General features: G+C 38.4%; 1 protein-coding gene and 1 pseudogene across 3 annotated transcripts in view; one reads left to right on the top strand and one right to left on the bottom strand.

The window, feature by feature from the left end:
* Nucleotides 1-23,243, bottom strand: part of LRP6 (LDL receptor related protein 6) — a 181,722-nt gene that overhangs the window by 112,107 nt on the left and 46,372 nt on the right. The window lies entirely within an intron of this gene.
* LOC131483715 (bublin coiled-coil protein-like) lies at nucleotides 13,428-13,680 on the top strand (annotated as a pseudogene).

Here is a 23,243-nt window from a genome sequence, read left to right as displayed (position 1 = left end):
CATTAAACTTATTTGATAAATAAGAATTCAGTGTCTACTTTATGGTGAAATAAAAACCTGTTAATACGAGGGGAATCCAACATGGTGGAGAAGTAGGGGGACCTGAAGTTCCCTTGTCCCTCAAACACAGCAGTGTTGAGGCCAAAGGGCTTTGAATTCTAACAGTCCAGGCTGCAGTGACAGACGGCTGCAGGGGCCCACGGGGACAACCTGGTGGGCCATAGGTGCGTAACTGAGAACTGGGGAGATAAAACAAGCAGCATAGGCATAGAGGGGAGGGATCCCCTTCTGCAGAGAGACAAAGGGAAGAGAAAGAAAGGATGTGGAAGTGTAGGACTATATTTGGACAAGAGAAAAACCACTGACTGGGATCGGAAAAAAACAGAAAAAGATCCAATTTCTAACTGCAGGGCTTTCTCCACACGGGCCGGCTGCCCTGTTCACGCACCTGGGGAGGAAGGAAGCCAGCCCCAGGATCGGTAACTAGTTCAGAGGCATAGAGGGAGAAAGCAATCCCCTCCTTCGAGTGCTATGGGAAGAAGATATATAACCGTTCAAAAAACAAAGACTGCCTGCACCCAAGCCAGAGGCCATTTATGGGCAGGGCAGAAGGCACTTCCCTGAAACCTGGCACGTGGACTGGGACCCTTTAAGAGGTTTGAATCCCAATCCGGAGGCAAGGGAGGCAAGGGAGGCAAGGGAGGCAAGGGAGGCAAAGGAAGCAAAGGAGTCAGGGGAGCAGGACAAACCGCCTCGCTAGCACCCGCACAGCGCTGTGAGGAGGTCATCCATTGGTGGGGCAGAGTGGTTCTCTGCCGGCATTGGGAGCGTGGAGCGGGACCCCTGAAGACATCTGGGTTTGAACCCCACACAAGCCCCAGGGAGGCATAGGAGACTGTGGAGGGAAGGGAAAAAGAAAAAACAAAAAACAGCCCACTAATGGCCTGAACAGAGTGGTTTAGGGTACCTGGTCTGGGATGCCGCCATTTTTCTCCACATCACCAACAAGGTGGGGCTTCAGGGAATGGACAGCGGCCCACAGTGGAGGGGGGACCCACCTATACCAAACCACGCCCCTCCACACCTGGTAACTGCACATCTACCTGCGACTGACACTAACCAACCAGAGAGCCTCTCCTCCAGACCAGCGCTGCCAGTGGATCCAAGGCACCCAGAGGTTTTGCATCTTCTGATTTAATTCTTGGTCAATTCTTATTTTATGTGTACACACACACACACACACACGTGTGTGTGTATATTTTTTTTTTCCTTCCCTTTCTCTTTCTTTTTTCCCTCTTCTAGTCTGGTTAGTCTGATTGTTGGTTTGTTTAAGAAGACATATTTAATATATTCTCTTTACACCTGTTCTGTATCTCCTTCTTTATTTTCCTCTCCCTCTCTCTGGATTAAACTGCATAGTTTCTCTGCCCAATCAATTTTCTTTTATTTTTCCCCAGTCCTGTCATTTCTCTCTTTGTATGGGTTAAGGATTCTTCTACCACTACCACCACCACCGCCACCCCCCGCTTTTCTTTTTTTTTTTTTTTAATTTTTTCTTCCAAGGTTACTTCAATGAACAAATCAAAGCACACCTGGTGGAGGGTCCAAAACAATCACTATGAGTAGGGAGATACAGCAACCAGAATCACAACAACAGAGAGCACACAACACACTCCAAAAAACACTTCCTGAAGGGCCAGGCCCCAGACAGTGTATGACCCCTTTTTGATACAGTACTGCTCACAGGTGCAGGACACATAACAAGTTTTTAAAACACATAAAGGACAGAAAACTAGTCAAAATGATGAAATGGAAGAATTCTCCTCAAAAGAAATTCCAGGAAGAAATGACAGCTAAAGAATTGATGAAAATAGATATAAACAATATAAGTGAACAAGAATTTAGAATAATAGTCATAAGATTAATCTCTGGGCTTGGGAAAAAGCATAGAAGACAGCAGAGAATCTATTGCTGCAGAGATCAAGGAACTAAAAAGTAGTCATGATGAATTAAAAAATACTGTAAATGAGGTGCAAAATAAACTGGAGGCAGTAGCAGCGAGGACTGAAGAGGCAGAGAAGAGAATAAGTGAAATAGAAGATAAAATTATGGAAAAAGATGAAGCTGAGAAAAAGAGAGATAAAATTCTAGACCACGAGGGGAGAATTAGAGAACTAAGTGATTCAATGAAATGAAATAATACCCATATAACAGGAGTTCCAGAAGAAGACAGAGAGAAAGGGGCGGAAAGTGTACTTGAACTGGCAAATTCTGAAAGCAGCTAGGGACACATGGGCCTTAACCTACAAGGGTAGATGCATCAAGGGTAGTAGCAGACCTATCTACTAAAATTTGGCAGGTCAGGAGGGAGTGGCAGGAAATATTCAATGTGCTGAATAGGAAAAATATGCAGCCAAGAATCCTTTATCCAGCAAGGCTGTCATTCAGAATAGGAGAGATAAAGGTTTTCCCAAACAAAAACTGAAGGAGTTCATCACCACTAAACCAGCCGTATAAGAGATCCTAAAGGGGACTCCGTGAGTGGAATGTTGCAAAGACTACAAAGGACCAGGGACATTACCACAAGCATGAAACCTACAGATAACACAATGACACTAAATCCCTATCTTTCAATAAAAATGCTAAATGTAAATGGACTAAATGCTCCAATCTAAAGACACAGGGTATCAGAATGGATTAAAAAAACAACAACAAAAACCATCCATCTACTTGCTGTCTTACAAGAGACCCATTTTAGACTTGAGGACACCTTCAGATTGAAGTGAGGGGATGGAGAACCACCTATCATGCAAGTCAAAAGAAAGCTGGAGTAGCCATACTTTTTTCAGACAAACTAGATTTTTTTTTTTTTTTTTTTTTTTATTTTTGGGACAGAGAGAGACAGAGCATGAACGGGGGAGGGGCAGAGAGAGAGGGAGACACAGAATCGGAAACAGGCTCCAGGCTCCGAGCCATCAGCCCAGAGCCTGACGCGGGGCTCGAACTCACGGACCGCGAGATCGTGACCTGGCTGAAGTCGGACGCTTAACCGACTGCGCCACCCAGGCGCCCCCAGACAAACTAGATTTTAAACTAAAGGCTGTAACAAGAGATGAAGAAGGGCATTATATCATAATTACAGGGTCTATCCATCAAGAAGAGCTAACAATTATCCATCAAGAAGAGCTATGCACCGAATTCAGAAGCATCCAAATATATATAACAATAACATAAGCAATCTTATTGGTAAGAATGTGGTAATTGCAGGGACTTTAATACTCCACTTACAACAATGGACAGATCATCTAGACAGAATATCAATAAAGAAACAGTGGCCCTGAATGATACACTGGACCAGATGGACTTGACAGATATATTCAGAACTTTTCATCCAAAAGCAGAATACACATTTTCTCTACTGCACATGGAACATTCTCCAAGATAGAGCACATACTGGGTCACAAAACAGCCCTCAATAAATATAAAAGAAATGAGATCATACCATGCACATTTTCAAATCACAATGCTATGAAACCTGAAATCAACCACAGGAAAAAGTTTGGAAAACCTCCAAATGAATAGAGGTTAAAGAACATCCTACTAAAGAATGGAAGGGTCAACCAGGCAATTAAAGAGAAAATTTAAAAATATATGGAAACGAATGAAAACACAAAAGTCCAAACCCTTTGGGATGCAGCAAAGGCAGTCCTAAGAGGAAAATACATTGCAATCCAGGCCTATCTCAAGAAACAAGAAAAATCCCAAATACAAAATCTAATAGCACACCTAAAGGAACAAGAAGCAGAACAGCTCAGAAACCTTAAGGCCAAGAGAAGAAGAGAAATAATAAAGACCAGAGCAGAAATCAACAATAAAGACTCAAAAAAAAAAAAAAAACAAAAACAAAAACAAAAACAAAAAACACCAGACCAGATCAATGAATCTAAGAGCTGGTTTTTTGAAATCATAAAATTGATAAATCCCTAGTCAGACTTCTCAAAAAGAAAAGAGAAAGGACCCAAATAGATAAAATCACAAATGAAATTGGACTTATCACAGCAAACCCCTCAGAAATACAATTATCAGAGAATACTATGAAAAATTATATGTCAGAAAAATGGACAAATTCCTAGACACCCACACACTACCAAAACTCAAACAGGAAGAAATAGAAAATTTGAATAGACCCATGACTAACTAGTGAAGAAATTGAATCAGTAATCAAAAATCTCCCAACAAGTAAGAGTTCTGGGCCAGATGGCTTACCAGGGGAATTCTACCAGACATTAATACCTTTCCTTCTCAAGCTGTTCCAAAAAAACAGAAACGGAAGGAAAACTTCCGGACTCATTCTCTGAAGGCAGCATTACCTTGATTCCCAAATCAGACAGAGACCCCACTAAAAAGGAGAATTACAGGCCAATATCCCTGATGAACATGGATGTAAAAATTCTCAACAAGATACTAGCAAATCGAATGCAACGGTATATAAAAAGAATTATTCACCATGATCAAGTGGGATTCATTCCTGGGCTGCAGGGCTGTTTCAATATTTGCAAATCAATCAATGTGATACATCACATTAATAAAATAAAGAATAAGGACCATTTCATCCTGTCAATAGATGCAGAAAAAGCATTTGACAAAATATAGTACCCTCTCTCAATAAAAACCCTCAAGAAAGTAGGGATAAAAAGAACATACCTAACATCATAAAAGCCATATATGAAAGTCCGACAGCTAGTATCATCCTCAAAGGGGAAAAACTGAGAGCTTTCACCCTGAGATCAGGAACACGACAGGGATGTCCACTCTCACTACTGTTGTTTAACATAGTGTTGGAAGTCCTAGCCTCAGTAATCAGACAACAAAATGAAATAAAAGGCATCCAAATTGGCAAAGAAGTAGTCAAACTTTCACTTTTCGCAGATGACATGATACCCTACATGGAAAACCCAAAAGACTCCACCAAAATCTGCTAGAACTGATACAAGAATTCAGCAAAGTCACAGGATACAAAATCAATATACAGAAATCAGTTGCATTTCTATACATCAATAATGAAGCACCAGAAAGAGAAATCAAGACATTGGTCCCATTTACAACTGGGCCAAGAACCAGAAAATATCTAAGAATAAACCTAGCCAAAGATGTATGCTGAAAACTACAGAAAACTTATGAACGAAATTGAAGAAGACACAAAGAAATGGAAAAACGTTCCATGCTCATGGACTGGAAGAATATTGTTAAAATGTCAATACTACCCAAAGCAATCTACACATTCAGTGTAATCCCAATCAAAATAGCACCAGCATTCTTCTCAAAGCTAGAATAAACAATCCTAAAATTTGTATGGAACCAGAAAAGACCCCGAATAGTCAAAGTAATATTGAAAAAGAAAACCAAAGCAGGAGGCATCATGATCCCGGACTTTAGCCTCTACTACAAAGCTGTAATCATGAAGACGATATGGTACTGGCACAAAAACACATACATAGACCAATGGAATAGAACAGAGAACCCAGAATCGTACCTACAAATGCATGGCCAACTAATCTTTGACAAAGCAGGAAAGAGTATTCAATGGAAAAAAGTCTCTTTAGCAAACGGTGCTGGGAGAACTGGACAGCAACATGTAGAAAAATGAAATTAGACCACTTTCTTACACTATACACAAAAATAAACTCAAAATGGATGAAAGACCTAAATATGACACAGGAAACCATCAAAACCCTAGAGGAGAAAACAGGCAACAACCTCTTTGACCTCACCCTCAGTGATTTCTTGCTCAACATATCTCCAGAGGCAATGGAATTAAAAGCAAAAATGAATTTCGGAACCTCATCAAGTAAAAAGTTTCTGCACTGCAAAGGAAACATTCAACAAAACTAAAAGGCAACTGACAGAATGGGAGAAGATATTTGCAAATGAAATATCGGATAAGAGTTAGTATCCAAAATCTAATAAAGAACTTACCAAACTCAACACCCAAAAAACAAATAATCCAGTGAAGAAATGGGCAGAAGACATGAATAGACGCTTCTCCAAAGAAGACATCCAGATGGCCAACAGACACATGAAAAGCTGCTCAACATCATTTACCATCAGGGAAATACAAATCCAAACCACACTGAGATACCACCTCACACCAATCAGAGTGGCTACAATTAACAATTCAGGAAACAACAGATGCTGGCAAGGATGTGTAGAAACAGGAACCCTCCTGCACTGTTGATGGGAATTCAAACTGGTATAGCCACTCTGGAAAACAGTGTGGAGGTTCCTCAAAAAAATTAAAAAGAGACCTACCCTATGACCCAGGAATAGCACTGCTAGGAATTTATCCAAAGGATTCAGGAGTGCTGATGCATAAGGGCACAGGTACCCCAATGTTTTTAGCAGCACTTTGAACAATAGCCAAATTATGGAAAGAGCCTAAATGTCCATCAACTGATGAACGGATAAAGAAGATGTGGTTTATATATACAATAGAATACTACTTAGCAATGAGAAAGAATGAAATCCTGCCATTTGTAGCAACGTGGATGGAACTGGAGGGTATTATGCCAAGTGAAATAAGTCAGTCACAGAAAGACAGATATCGTATGTTCTCACTCATATGTGGAACTTGAGAAACCTACCAGAAGACCATGGGGGAAAGGAAGGGGAAAAAAATTGTTACAAACAGAGAGGGAGGGAGGCAAACCGTAAGAGACTCTTAAATACACAGAACGAACTGAGGGTTGGTGGGGCGGCGGGGGGAGGGGTGTGGAGAGGGGAAAATGGGTGATGGGCATTGAGGAGGGCACTTGTTGGGATGAGCACTGGGTGTTGTATGGAAGCTCCCAAAACTAAGAGCACACTGTACACACTGTATGCTAGCCAACTTGATAACAAATTATATTTTTTAAAAAGTTGTTAATAAATTAGCTCAATTAGGATTTTAGTAATAAAATTATTTGTATGCCACTGCTTATCAAAGCTAATAGATAATTCTCACACTATTTAATAGTAAAAAATACTATTTTTTTACTTCAATAGTCATGTTACTTCAAGGTTAAAAGCTTCAAATACAAGTGAAAATGAGACATTTGTCAAGATGAAAATTTGATAAAAATTTAGAAGTAAATCTTGCCAATACCTTCATTTGTTCAAATATTTAAAATGTAAAGTAATAAATTTCATCTATAAATACTAAAATTTCCCTATGTTACCTGATTAACATTTAAGTTAAAAACTCACTACAAGTTTAATATAGAAAGAGAAAGAGCCACAGGAAGTAGAAAAACACAGAAGTATTTTAAAAATTACCAAGATATTATTCAATTTTTAAAAATGTACTAAGCACCTATTAGGAGCTAAGCATCATCCTTGACATAAATACAAAAATAAGCAAGGCAAAACAACTGTTCCTATGAAACCTGCATCTAGGCAAGGAGTGATAAACGTAGCAGGAGATGTATGAACAGGGTCCTAAGAGAGTACAAGGAAGTGATACTTAATCAAGCTAGTAAATGTTAACAGTTGTCAATAAAAGCTTACCAGAGGAACAGTACTTTTATTTAGGCAGTTCTCAAAATGAGAAACAGCATTCCAGGAAGACACAGCATATGCAAAAGACATCAGAAGTCATGACACATTCAATAAAGAGCAAGATCAGTAGAGCTGCAGAATGTAGTGGATTGAGGGGAACACCTGCCAACAAAAGAAATCCCACAGAAAGGACCTATTCTGATGTGCAAAGAAGCTTGAACTGCATGACCTATAGGTGATGCAAAGGTATTTTAGACTCTAAACAGAAAATTAAAGCAGTAAGATTATCGTTTTAATCACTGGTGATAAGGTGAAGAAATTCAAGAAAGAAAAGCAAAGCACAAAACTTCTGAAATATTCCAAATGAGAACTGATGAAAACAAAAAGTGGAAAGATGGAACAATGTGGGAGAAGAAAGATAAATGATAGAGCAGGATGGCTCTCAAGAGCTGGCAAATGTGAATGAGTCCACATTGGTGTCATTCAACAAAACGGAATAGAGACAGAGTTTAGGGGGCAGCATGATGACTTCAGAGAAGGATGAAATGAGCATCTTTATCTCATTGTTTTTCCTTCTACAACCATGGAACCACTCAACAGAGTAAAAGAAAAATTAGTGCAAAAATTAGGAGAGTTGGGCAGAAAAGGTAAATAAAATAAAAAGGGTCTTACTTAGTAAAATAAAAAGTTGGGCTATAGGAACAGGGCAAAAGAAGCTGCAATAAAAAGCTGCATATGAAACCAAACCAGCCCCAAAGTGTAGGAGTCATGCCACATTCTAAGAACATAATGTGACATATAGAAGGTGAAATTTTACAACCAGTGAAAAAAATTTTGACTACTCTAATGAAAGTGAAAAAAAAAAGTATCATGCGAAATTCATACACTCTTCCTCTTCCTGACCCCTGCACCAGTTCCATCTTACTTTGGTTAGTAAATTAGGCTTTTAAGTGAAGTGGAGGTTGGAGAATTCAAGGATACGTTTCCTGATAGAACTACAAAGAAAAAAAAGAACTGTGAAGAAGTCGGCTATAATTCCATGCTTCCCCTCTACTTGACTGTGTTTGTATCACATTTTAACAATAAGTGGTGATTGACAAAAGACAGTGAAAGCATTCATTTTAGAGTTTTTTTTTTTTAAAGAGAATGTACAGTAACCATATGAAAAAGATTCTACTATTGAGGGACAAGAAGGAACATGGGGATGGCTCTATTAAATAGACTCTTTGCTGTGATAATATTCATCATAATGGAATTCTACATATATAAACTGGTTATCCTGGAGAAAATTAGGTTGCTAAGAATGATCCTTAAACAGTCTAGTTGACTAATTTCAAAAAGTTGGACATAATATAAAGAATTAATTTAATTCAGAAATAATACTAATATACCACTCTAAGAAGATAAAGTTTATAAACCTGGAAATAAATAACATACTAAATCCATTTAATTCCCTATTATCAAACAAAATGCTAACTATAGTACAGGCATACCTTGTTAAATTGCGTTTCACAGATACTATGTTTTTTTGTTTTGTTTTGTTTTTACAAATTGAAGGTTTGTGACAACACTTTACCAAGAAAGTCCATCAGAACCATTTTCCAACAGCACTTTCTCACGTCATGTCTCCGTCACACTTTAGTAATTCTCCCAATATTCCAACTTTTCATCACTATTATATTTGTTACGGTGATCTGTGATCATCACTCACTTTGTAAGCTCAAATAATGGTATGCATTTTTAGCAGTATTTTTTAATTAAGGTATATACATTGTTTAGACATAATGCTATTGCACACTTAACAGACTACAGTATACAATAATAGACTACAGTATAGTGTAAATATAACTTTTATATGTACTGGCAAACCTAAAAGTTCACTTGACTCACTTCACTGTGATATTCACTTTATGGCCGTAGTATGGAACCAAACCCCCAATATCTCCAAGTTATGCATTTTCCCAAATTGCTATTGTCTACAATCCTTTCTGAAGAAATCATAGGTGATGCATTTTGAGGTCCTTTAAATATAATAGAGGATAGGGGCGCCTGGGTGGCGCAGTCGGTTAAGCGTCCGACTTCGGCCAGGTCACGATCTCACGGTCCGTGAGTTCGAGCCCCGCGTCGGGCTCTGGGCTGATGGCTCGGAGCCTGGAGCCTGTTTCCGATTCTGTGTCTCCCTCTCTCTCTGCCCCTCCCCCGTTCATGCTCTGTCTCTCTCTGTCCCAAAAATAAAATAAAAAACGTTGAAAAAAAAATTTTTTTTAAATTAAAAAATAATAATAATAAATATAATAGAGGATATACTGTCTAGAATGTCTCTCTCCTCCTTCTATACTGTCATAAATATCCTGATTCTTCAGAAGAGTTCAAATGTCACCATTAGTGATATTTGGTGAAGAATTTCATGACTCCCTCAAGCACACTCTCCCTGTACATTTCAATATCCCCTGTACATCAAATACATAAAATATTAGGGCTCTTCACACATTTCCCACCCCTCTATATTCCAGGTCCTTGCCTTACTTATTACTGTAACCCCTATCACAAAACAATCTAATATAATGGCAAGAGTATGTACAGTCAGCACTCAAATGCTTAATAATGGTTTGCATTCACCTGCTCTTGGGACATTGTGTATGTGTGTATTACAGAAACCATAACCTTAAAAAATAAAGGCAGAATTTTATTTTAACAAATATAATTATTCTTCTACTATGTTCCAGTTACAAGCTGTTTGCTATTCCTTGAATGTGCACCAGCATGAAAGAGTCTGGCACACAGTGTTCCTACTGACTAAAAACTATTACCCATTTCCATACCTTGTCCCTCTGGAAAACAACTGCTCAGCTAGAAAAGGTCAATCTGAAGTAGCCCCCAAAATAAAACTGAATACTCTCTCCTTTGTTCCCCTACTGTACAGATTGATATAGAAATACGTGTAACACTTTACTGCAACAATATCTCCACTAAATTTAAAACTGGTTTATACCTAATAAACCCATATAATTAGTCTACTCAAGACACATTTTGCTACAAGGTCACATTAGAGGGTATACTAGAATATCCCATCGCTCAAAACCAGAAGTTATACAGAGATAGTTTCGTGGACTTTTTTTTTAATGGCTTGGTGGAGAGAATTTATGTTTTCAAGGTAAAATTACTTCAGTCACGCCTTTAATTACTATCGATTACAGGAATCCCAAAATTAGTTTTTGAGGAGAATCTTGCCTTTACCCTTGAATATTTCCTCAGTTCACCTCTCCAGCTTACCTTACCTGCTTTTACAAAATTGCACTTTGCCCTGATGCAACAGGGATAAATGCCAAAGAAATCTATGACCTGTGGGTATTATAATGGTATTGTTCATTACATTATATAGCAGCTTTCTTATGAGGACTAATGGGGGTAAAAATCGGTTTCATTATTAGGAGTCAAGATGACTTCTCAGAGAACGACATCTACCTAAAGAACATTAACTCTTATAATTGGTATTTTCTTTTTTAGATTGGCTTAGATTTTTCCTGGGGCCCATTCCAGTTACAAAACTTATAGTTCTATTAACTCTCTTCTTCCTTTATGTCCACCATCATACCTCATTCACTCTTTCAACATTAAAAAGGGGGGAAAGTAGAACCAATACTCAAATCATGGCAAAGATAGCCACAAATCCTATGATCATTCACTTACAAAATGTCTGCCATGGATACCTGGCATCTGAGGGGGCCATCTAGTATCTACCTTCCTATGCTTAAAGAATCTTCCACTTTATGAGACAGAATCACTTGAAACTAAAGAAACTGAAAGCAGCAGCTATTTGCTTTCCGAACCTCCCTTGCAAGTGGGACAGGTGCATAAGATTTGGGTTTTGCCAGTCAGACAAACCAAGAAAAGGAGGAAGAGGAGACAGAGAAGAAGGAAGCAACAGCAGAGCAGCACAGCAAGGACCACGAGCAATCCATGCTGGTGAGGTTGGGGGCAATAGCAAAAGAAAATTAAATCCAGTTTGAATTAATTCAGCCTTCTTTAATCCACTTTTGCAAAAAGAACTAGCAGCAATTTTAGGAATATCTGTTGCCTCATGTCAGTGAGAGTACAAATAGTGACAAATATGCTACCTAACATCCAGTGCTATCACTGGATCACATCTGTGGTATGATTTGTAGCATTGTTCCTGGCTACAGATTCGAAGGCTGGTTCTCCTACCATTTAGGAAATAACTCAATATTATTAGGAGTAACCCAATAACCTCTTTAAAAATACTTTTTCTGTTTAAATCACAGGGACTTCTGTTACTTAAAATGATGGGGATGCCTGGGTGGCTCAGTCGGTTGAGTGTCCAACTCTTGCTTTTGGCTCAGGTGATGATCCCAGGGTCGTGGGATTGAGCCCTGCGTCCAGTTTCACACTGGGCATGGAGCCTGCTTTAGATTCTCTCTCCCGTTGCCCCTCTCCACCACTCGCTTGCTCTCTAAAAATAAAAATAAACTGTGAACATGAACATCAATTTTTAGATCCAAATACCACCCAAAAGCATCACTTTAAAGTTTAGACGGTCACTTCAACTCTTCTCCCAACAAGGCCTCATATAACTACCCCCATTCCCAACATGTTACAAATGGCGTGTTTTCAAAAGTCTCACAGCTCTTCCTTCAATCTACCGGGACTCCTCTCATAAGGGCCAATGTCAACATCCATGAGAATGACTGGCAGAGAACCACCAGGGAAATCACATCCTGAACCTTCCATCTGTGGTCTTACCTAAAACAGTATCTTGATGAAAACTGATAGAAAGAGAACAATCTGTGACAGAAAAGCCAACTTAACATTAAAACTTGTGGGGCGCCTGGGTGGCTCAGTTGGTTGGGCGTCCGACTTCAGCTCAGGTCATGATCTCGAGGTCTGTGAGTTCGAGCCCCGCATCAGGCTCCGTGCTGACAGCTCAGAGCCTGGAGCCTGTTTCAGATTCTGTGTCTCCCTCTCTCTCTCTCTGACCCTCCCCTGTTCATGCTCTGTCTCTGTCTCAAAAATAAATAAACGTTAAAAAAAATTTTTTTTAATATATAAATAAAACTTGATATTTATGTCACCATAAACAATGAAACAATGAACTGTTAAAGGAAGAAAACTCAGCTAAACTGTCTGATTTATTCACACTTTCGTAACTTCAAAACCCAATCATCAGTCCTAGAATTGTAAATATAGCAATTATGCTATGGTCTGAAAGTCTGTCCCCCTTAAAACTCGTATGTTGCAATCTCAACTCTCAATGTGATGGTATTAGGAGGTAGGGCTTCTGGGGGTAAATAGTCACTAGGGTAGAGCCCTCATAAATAGGATTACTGCCCTTACTAATACGGCCCAAGAAAGCTCCCCTGTCTCTTCTACTTTGTGAGGTTTCAGTGAAAAACAGCCATCTAGAAAGCAGGCCCTCAGCAGACACCAAATCTGCCAGCACCTTGATCTTGGATCTTCCAACCTCCAGAACTGAGGGAAATAAATTTCTGCTATTTTTAAGTCACCAGTAATGGTATTTTGTTATAGAAGCCTGAACAGGCTAATACAAGTTTTCTTTAACATAGTGTTTCTTAGACTGTGCTCCCTCCTCCACACATATACACACACACTAATGATGATGACGATGCCACCATCACCACCACCAGGATGAAATACCAAAAGCATAAATTTTCAATCCCAGCAGCATTTGGGAATGACTTACTTCAGAAACTCTTAAAAATATCAGGAAAAGAAAAAAAGAAACTCTTAAAAATATCAGTAACTTCAGCTCTTCCATCAGAGATTCTGATTAAATTGGTCTGGGTTGGGACCCAAGCATCAATATTGTCTAAAAGCACCTTGACCTTTCACCCAACACAGCATTCCATCATAGCACAATGTCAGGCCCCAACAGGGACCTGGGCATGCCGATGGAGGCAGGCACAAAAGGCAAGGATGATGGCTTCTGGGAAGCAGAACATGCTGCCATCAACTCCATGATGGACCAGATCAACTCCTGTCTGGACCACTTAGGAGGAGAAAAATGACCCCCTCCATGCCTGCCTCCAGAAGCTGCTTGAGTCCACCCAGCAGATATGCCTTGCATTCCAGCAGCAGCTCAGGAAGGTCCCTAACAATGCCAGTTCCTAGGCTCTGGGAGCCACCAACCAGCTACAACCCTGCCTCCCTGGGTTATGTTCTGGCCTGGGCACTCACCACCTGGGTTAGATACCTTCTCATGGGCTGGCCTGCGAGTCCCCTGGTGAGTCTGCCTGCCTGGGCCATCCTTCTGGTACTCCCCTTGGCATGCCTGGGCCAGCCCCCACCACCCAGCATCCTCTCCTGGGGTCAGGTGTGGACTTGCAAACCACCCACCTTGCCTGTCTGCCTAATTCCAGAGCACTCCCCACTCTGCCCAGGCCTTGAGCATCCACATTAAATACTCTCCAGCAAAAAATAAATAAAAATAAAAGATCCTCAAGGAATTCTAATTCACTTAGGGCTCAAAACTAGTGAAGAAGAATCCGACTTTCTGAAGCATCTGTTTGTCCTTAGCACTCTGTTCTTTTACAGTGGTATTAATGTATTTAACTCACTAACCAGTTGGCCCTAAATATTAGTTAATAATTACCTCTTAAAGCTATGGAAGATCATATTAGGAAGCAAAGCACCAAATAAATTACTTCCCACACAACAGTCTTCCATATTTTCCTCAAAAATTTTATAACTTGAGAAGTAGAATTTTTAGATTTCACAATTACTGCTTAAATTTTACTGAGTATAAATATCCAAAGATCTGTGAAGATAAAAATAGACTGTCAACAGAGTGGCCAAAATGAAGAAATCAGGAGACTATAGATGCTGGAGAGGATGTGGAGAAACAGGAACCCTCTTGCACTGTTGGTGGGAATGCAAATTGGTGCAGCCGCTCTGGAAAGCAGTGTGGAGGTTCCTCAGAAAATTAAAAATAGACCTACCCTATGACCCAGCAATAGCACTGCTGGGAATTTATCCAAGGGATACAGGAGTACTGATGCATAGGGGTACTTGTACCCCAATGTTTATAGCAGCACTCTCAACAATAGCCAAATTATGGAAAGAGCCTAAATGTCCATCAACTGATGAATGGATAAAGAAATTGTGGTTTATATACACAATGGAATACTACGTGGCAATGAGAAAAAATGAAATATGGCCTTTTGTAGCAACGTGGATGGAACTGGAGAGTGTGATGCTAAGTGAAATAAGCCATACAGAGAAAGACAGATACCATATGGTTTCACTCTTATGTGGATCCTGAGAAACGTAACAGAAACCCATGGGGGAGGGGAAGGGAAAAAAAAAAAAAAAAAAGAGGTTAGAGTGGGAGAGAGCCAAAGCATAAGAGACTGTTAAAAACTGAGAACAAACTGAGGGTTGATGGGGGGTGGGAGGGAGGGCAGGGTGGGTGATGGGTATTGAGGAGGGCACCTTTTGGGATGAGCACTGGGTGTTGTATGGAAACCAATTTGACAGTAAATTTCATATATTAAAAAATAAAAAATAAAAAAAATAGACTGTCAAACTTCTATTACAAATTTTCAAGCTTTTAGTATCCAATTCTTTACATATATAAATATTTAGTGGTAACCCTCAGTGATGTTTTAGTTTGCTTCTTCACTCATTATACACACCAGAGTCTCATTTTACTTATAAGATATGAACAAATGAATATAATTAAATATCCTTTAAACGCTTGTATTCTCAGTTTAGAAAATTCTGCAAAAGTGGTAAAAGAGGCATTATGTTAACTTACCTACAAATTTTCATAAAAATATACACAATATAAATAGTGCAGTCACTTTGACACTGTATTACTTTGACACTGGATGACTTACATCAACCATTAGCTATTCTTAATAAAGTGTGAAAAGATCACAAAACTAATGCTTTCTTGTTGTTGTTTTTATTTTAGAGAGAGACAAACAGCGAGCACACGCGCGAGAGAGGGGCAAAGGGAGAGAGGTACACAGTCCTAACTAGGCTCCATGCTCAGCTCAGAGCCCAACACATGGCTCAATCCCATAACACAACCTGGGACACAACCTGAACCAAAATCAGGAATCAGACACTTAACTGACTGAACCACTCCGGTGCCCCACAAAACTAATGTTTTTTAAAATAATCATAAATTTTTTGTTTTGTCCTTCAAGTAGGTCCAGTCAAATAGGAGAAGTCATCGTGGCTTTAAGAAAACTGCATTACTCGAAACCAATTAATAATGCTGAGATTTCACCTGGGAAAACTGGTATACTTCCAAATGTTTAAACACTCCTGAAAATAAAAAGCCATCACTTTTTACTCTTTTTCAAATCCACATAAATCAACAGAGAAAAGTCTGCAATCTTAATCAGACACCCACAGTAGACCTACTGTTTGTGGGGGGGAAAGGGGGGAGCATTAAGATTCTTCGACAAAACTATAGACTCCATTTTTTTCTGAGACTCCAAAACTCAGAATGAAATAGTAGCTAGAAAATCTCCAGTCTTCTGATAATGGTGCTAATTTTAGAGCTACCTGGATACTAACTAGGACCAAAAAGCAAGAATCAGTTACTTCCAACTTCACCCTGGAATCAAACAAGTCAAAGAAAAAACTTCAAGGTAATCACAGAAAAAAACAAAAGAGAAACAGTCATTTAATACTCACTTTTTAAAACATCAGAAACACGTATTTTAAATAGGATGACTTCACAACGATTTAGTTACCAGAAGAATATAAAGCAACAGGTAAGATATTAATTTGCTATTAAGTTCTATATAAATACTACTTAAAAAAACCGAAGAGTACATTTCAGTAGGCATTTAAAAAAAATTTTTTTTAATGTTTTATTTATTTTTGAGACAGAGAGAGACAGAGCATGAACGGGGGAGGGTCAGAGAGAGAGGGAGACACAGAATCTGAAGCAGGCTCCAGGCTCTGAGCTGTCAGCACAGAGCCCGATGCGGGGCTTGAACTCATGGACCATGAGATCATGACCTGAGCCGAAGTAGGACGCTTAACCGACTGAGCCACCCAGGCGCCCCTCAGTAGGCATTTCAATAGGCATTCATTAATCTACCAGAGATGGAAAGCAGGTAGAAAAGAAGAAGGACAAAATCATTTGAAAGCTACAGAATAAACTTTTTCCTTAAATTGAAATAACGGACAAAAAGAAAATGGGACCAGACTAGGAATTAATTTCTAATCTAACTCTCAAAATTTATCAAATTGAAAATCTAGTGTATATTTTTAAAACTCATGGTGGAGAGGGGGGTTCTCTTTAGAGTCTCACACTACTTCACAACCCCAAAAACAATTAAAGAATTAAGTATGATGTATGGTGCAAGCAAGGAGGCAACCAGTATGGACAGCAATCTGTACTGGTAATAGTCTATTGATTAGCTTGTATATATAGTAGGCATACCATAATTATTATGTTATTCTTTTTACCTCAATTTTAAAAATAATGTCTTGTGGGCTGGAAACAATGCAGGAGAACTTAAACTCATGATAATGACATATATAAGACAAAGGGATAATAAGCAGAGATAAAGTATACTAAGGATTTCATAAGTATACATGTCAAAAAAAATCCTAGAATTTTAAGAATTCTCAAAAAAATAAAATTTTTAAAATTCTCAAAAGACTGCAAATTTGCAGATGGAAAAAACTGAATGACAAAATATAATCGATATGAAAGACAAGAAAGAAGAGAAAAGAAATGGGCAGAACAAATAGAAAACTCAAAATAAAATGTCAGCTATGAATCCAAATACATGAGCAACCACAATAAGCACAAGTTGTAAAAGGACTTTAAAAAGCTTCAGTAGATGGTGCCTGGGTGGCTCAGTCAGACTTCAGCTCAGGCCATGGTCTCACGGCTCATGAATTCGAGTCCCACATCAAGCTCTGTGCTGACAGCCCAGAGCCTGGAGCCTGCTTTGGATTCTGTGGTCTCCCTCTCTCTCTGTCCCTGACCCCACACTTGTGTTCTGTCTCTCTCAAAAATAAATAAAAGCAGGGGCGCCTGGGTGGCGCAGTCGGTTAAGCGTCCGACTTCAGCCAGGTCACGATCTCGCAGTCCGTGAGTTCGAGCCCCGCGTCAGGCTCTGGGCTGATGGCTCGGAGCCTGGAGCCTGTTTCCGATTCTGTGTCTCCCTCTCTCTCTGCCCCTCCCCCGTTCATGCTATGTCTCTCTCTGTCCCAAAAATAAATAAAAAACGTTGAAAAAAAAAATTTTTTTTAAATAAATAAATAAATAAATAAATAAATAAATAAATAAAAGCATTTTTAAAAAAATTTTTTAAAAAAGCTTCAGTAGAAGACAAACTTTAACAATGGATTTAAAATCAACCCAAAAACTGCAACTATATGCTACTTAAAAAAGAAACACCTAGAAAATATAAACACACAAAAAGTAAAAAGATGGAACACTATATAAATGAGGCAAAAACTTACCAGAGAAAAGTGGATATGGCAAGCAATACCTACCAAAACTCTGGGGCAAAATGCATTAGCAGCAACTAAGTCAATAAATAATGGTATAAGTACATTAGGAAGAAAAGTCTTTATCTTACCTCTATTTCAAAACACTGCTTCAATGCACATAAAGCAAAATAGGCATATCTATAGAAAGAAACTGTCAAATTAATCACCAAGCGAAATATTTTTAACACACTTCTCTCAGCAATAAATCAGAGACTTAAAAATCAGGAATCAGAAGATTTCAACAGAACAAATTTGATTGAATGAACACATCTAGAACACTGTACTCAAAAAACACAGAATATACAATCTTCTTAAGCACACATAGAATATTTTTATTTTTTTTAAAGATTTAAAAAAAATTTTTTAGTAAGCTCTACACCCAACATAGAGCTCAAACTCACAAACTCAAGACCAAGAGTCATGCCCCACATGGAATTTTTTTAAAGTTTACTTATTTGAGAGAGAAGGAGAGACAGAGAATGGGAGCACGTGTGCTTAGGGGAGGGGCATAGAGAGAAGGATAGAGAAATCTGAACTGGCTCACCACTGTCAGTGCAGAATCCTACACAGGCTCGATCCCAAGAACTGTGAGATCATGACCTGAGCCAATGCTCAGATGCTCAAATGACGGAGCGACCCAGGCGCCCCAATATTTTCTAGATATAACCACACACTGGACCATAATGCAAACCTTAAGTACAGGACTACCATACATGCCACACAGTAATTGTAATTAATTAACCTAGAAAGATTAACTAGGAAAAATCCATATCTGTTTCGAAATTAAGAATCACATTTCTAAAAAAACACAGTTCAAAGAAACCTCAATGGAAATTGTAAATTTCCGTTATTAGATTATTCCATTATTACTAAATATTAGATGCAAATAATGAAACTTTGAGGTACAGGTAAAAATAGTACTAAGGATGTTTAAATTATAAAAGCTAAAAGGACGAGAAGAGCTAATCCAAAGAAAGTATAAGAAAAATAAAGGGAGAAGAAATCCCTAAAGTAAAAAAATAAAATAAAAAAAGTACCACAGATTTTCCAAAAGTATAGGAACAACATGAGCTTACAAAACTACATCAAGTCAAGTTTTTAGAAACCTGAATAAGCTACAACTATTAATAAAATCAAGAGAGTAAATTCATGTTTCCCAGGTGGGAGAAAAAAGCCCATACATCTACTGGTAAATTCTCTAAAATTTTCAAAGACCAAATAATTCTAATCTTAAGACAAAAATTATTGCAATGTACTGGAAAAGAAAACATTCCAGAATAGCAGAATAAACAGTTTTCTCAAGTACATACAGAATATTCACAAGAATATGGGCTATGCAACAAAGAATTGAAATCATACATGGTATGTTCTCTGGCCACAAGAAAATTAGAGTAGAATATATAAGGAAAGATATCTACAAAATCCTAAAAATTTGGAAATTAACCAATACACTTCTAAACACATAACTGCAGTCGATGATTAACCTTTTCCTTACAGAGGGCTGGCCTTTGCCCTCAGCCAGTGTAAGGTAATCTCTAAACCCTTGAATTGTCTTTACTAAGAGTGCCTTTTTGTTGATCTGAGGCCATAAGCCACCTCAGATAATCTAGGCTAACAATGTGTAGGGGCTTTGGGCCACTCAGTGTAAGCCCAACCTCTGGGGGGGCTAGAGACTATAGTCAGCAAAGCAGGAAGTCATCATGTCTACATGACCAAACCCTAATAAAACACACACCAAGTCTCATCTGACTTCCCTATTTGGCATCACTCTACATGTTGGCACACATTGCTGGGAGAAGTAAGCGCTGTCCACACACCTAACACTACTGGGAGAAGACAACTGAAGGTCTGCACTTGGAACTCTCCTGGACCCTGTCCTATGCACCTCTTTCCCTGGCTGATTTTTACTTGTACTAAAATAAACCATCACCAGCATATAATAACTTTCAGTGAATTCTGGAAGTCCTAGTGAATTACTGAACCTACAGGTAGTCATGACAACCCTCAATCTGCAACTGGGTCAAAAGTGCGAGTGGTTTTAGGGAAGGGGGGATAAGCAAAATAGGTGACACGGATTAAGAGTTATAAACTTACGGTTATGAATAAGTCACAGGCATGAAAAGTCCAGCATAAGGAATATAAACAATAATACTGTAATAACTTTTTATGTTGACAGATGGTAACTACACTTATCACAGTGAGCATTTCATAATGTATATGTAATTGTTGAATCACTATGCTGTACATTTGAAACTAATATAATGTTTTATGTCAACCATACTTTAATTAAAAAAAATAAAATCTATCAGCTAAATTTAAAGGCTTTAGAAGGGTGCCTGGGTGGCTCAGTCAGTTTCAGCTTGGGTCATGATCTCACAGTTCACGGGATTAAGTCCCTCATCAGTCTCTGTGCTTGTCAGAAACTTAAGATTCTCTCTCCTATCTCTCTGCCCTTCCCCCACTCACACACATACACACCCAGGCTCTCTCTTAGGCTCTCAAAACAAATAAATACATAAATAAATAAACAAACATTAAAAATAAATAAAAGCTTTGGAAAGAACTGTACTTTTAAATAAATGGAATGTTATTTTTTTTAATTCTGTCTAAAAAGCCTAGTAGTTTATGTTTTACTAGCCATACCCTGACTTATATGCCAACCCAGGTAGAGCCTAGGTTGGTGACTTTACCCAGGGATTAACCAGCCCTGAGAATGGGGGCCATGTGCTCCCTAGACTGGGAAACACCACCCTCCAATAGAAGCAGCATATGGCAAAGCTCAGAATCCACTGTATTTATACTTAAAACCTTCCTTCCATATCTCTAGAATGATGCTTGCAAACAACCTATGAAAGTGCCATATTCTCTGAATTCCGCAAAGCGGCTCTGAATAATAAAGCTGATTTGACAGTGTTTAAAACACACACACACAAATACACATACAAGATACCACTGCATACATGTAAGAATGGCTTAAAGGAAACTGACAATATCAAGTACTAGTGAGGATGCAAAGCAACTGGAACTCTCATACACGGCTAGTGGAAATGAAAAATGGCACAGCCACTTTGGCAAATTTTCAGTTTCTTATAACGTTAATTATAGTTACCACAGAACACAGCAATCTGACTCCTAGGTATTTACCCAAGAGAAATAAAAACTTAGGCTCATACATAATACGAATAGTTAAAGCAGCTTTATTTGTGACTGCCAAAACTAGAAACAACCCAAATATTCTTGAACTAATTAGTGGATAAACAAACTGTAAAGCATCCATACAATCTTACTCAGCCACAACAACAAAAACTACTGATACACACAGCAACACAGATAAATCTCAAATGCATTATTCAGCCTCAAAGAAGCCAATCTCAAAGGCTACATACTGCATGATTCCATTTATATGACATTCTGGAATAGACAAAACTATAGGAACAGAAAACAAGTCAGTAACTGCAAGGAGCTGAGAGTGGGGGGCAAGAAGTACAAAAACACACAAGGAAATTTTGGGGGGGTAGAACACTTCCATATCTCAATTGTGGTGCTGGTATCGACAAAGATTCTCTGACTAACCTCTATCTAGGTTCCATTGAGTCCTTTCTCAGCTAGGCTTCAACCTTGGTCTACAAAGACTTGAACAGAATACTAACATAGCTTCTAATAGCTCAAGGCTGCATCCCTAAGATGACCCTAGTCCCTCATAAAGTGCCTGCCTGAGAAAACTCACTGCTGCCAAAAGAATTTACTGTTTGTTCCAGCCAACACCTGAACATAGGGCCCCTGTCTGCCAGTCTCTGTGGGAGGGCAGGAGCCTTGGATAAGTGCCAGTTAACCAACCCAGATGGTTTCACACAGACCAATTTCCCCTTCCAGTTTTTTTGTAATTTATCACTCCCCTGACTCTACTGAACCCTTGCTCACCCCCTCCCTACTCCTTCATTCTCCCTTTAAAACACTGAGTTACCCATGTTCAAATCAAAGTAGAATTCCATTTACACTGCACTCTATTCCACACTGCAATAATATATTACTGATTAAAATCTGAACTTACCCTTTTAACTAGGGTCCAGCTTTGTTCATCTTTGACAACACAGAATTGTATGCATTTGTCAAAATTTGCAATATCATATACTAAAAAAAAGGTACATTTTACTTTATGTAAAATTATACCTCAATTACAATAAGCAAAAAAATGAAAGCAACAAGTTTCTGAACCATCAGCTTCTGAACCATAATTCACTTCATTAATTATGTCAGAGAAAAATCATATGATCTGAAATGCAGAAAAGCTACAAACAAACACCAATTCTAGAATTTTTGCTTGTATCAACAACTGAATGCATACATCCTTTTTCTCTAAAGCAAAAATGGCAAACTAGACGAGGGTTTCAAATCTAGCCCATGCTTTGTTTTTGTATGGCCCTATAAGCTAAGAATGGTTTTTACATTTTTAAAGGTTGTTAAAAAAAAAAAAAAAGAAAGAAAGAAAAAAAGAAAAAGAAAAAAGAACATGCAACAGAGACTATATGTGGCCCACAAAGACTAAAATGTTTACACTCTGAATGTTTCTAGAAAACTTGGACCACCCTTTGCTCTAAAGCCTTACAACTCAAAATATAGACCATGTAGCAACAGCCTCAGAAAATCTGAAGCTCCATCCGAAAGTACTAAATCAGAACATGCATTGTAACAGAGTAAAACCAAAGTATTACCTTTCCATAGAGATGGGTCTTTGGAATATCAGAATATACACAGTAAATATATAATAACGTAAGTAGTATATACAACTCTAGAAAACACTAAGCAATATTTCTAGTATAAAACTACATCAAACCAGATAAAGCATCAATTAAATCTCAGTGATATTGTGACTGTATGTATTTTCCCAACTCAAAATTATAGTTGATACAATGCAACACTAAGATAAAATATTTTAAATCATTCTCCCAGAAAATGTGGTAATAAGCATGCATAATAAAAAATTACAAAGATGCTCCAAGGTTTCTAAGAAATATCTCCCTAATTATTTCACTCAAGCCCTTCATTTCATCAAAAGAAAAAATAGGACTTGAATTTTCCCAAGACTTCATATGGCATACTACAGTCATTTATCTCAGCCTCAGAATGACTTGAAAATGGTCATTCTACAAGTCTTGCCACAAACTGTTTAACTGAAAATTAGGTACAAGTATTAGCGACACTGA

The sequence above is a fragment of the Neofelis nebulosa genome, chromosome 8, assembly GCF_028018385.1.
Source record: "Neofelis nebulosa isolate mNeoNeb1 chromosome 8, mNeoNeb1.pri, whole genome shotgun sequence".
Lineage (NCBI taxonomy): Eukaryota > Metazoa > Chordata > Mammalia > Carnivora > Felidae > Neofelis > Neofelis nebulosa.
This window is presented reverse-complemented; position numbering and strand designations above follow the sequence as displayed.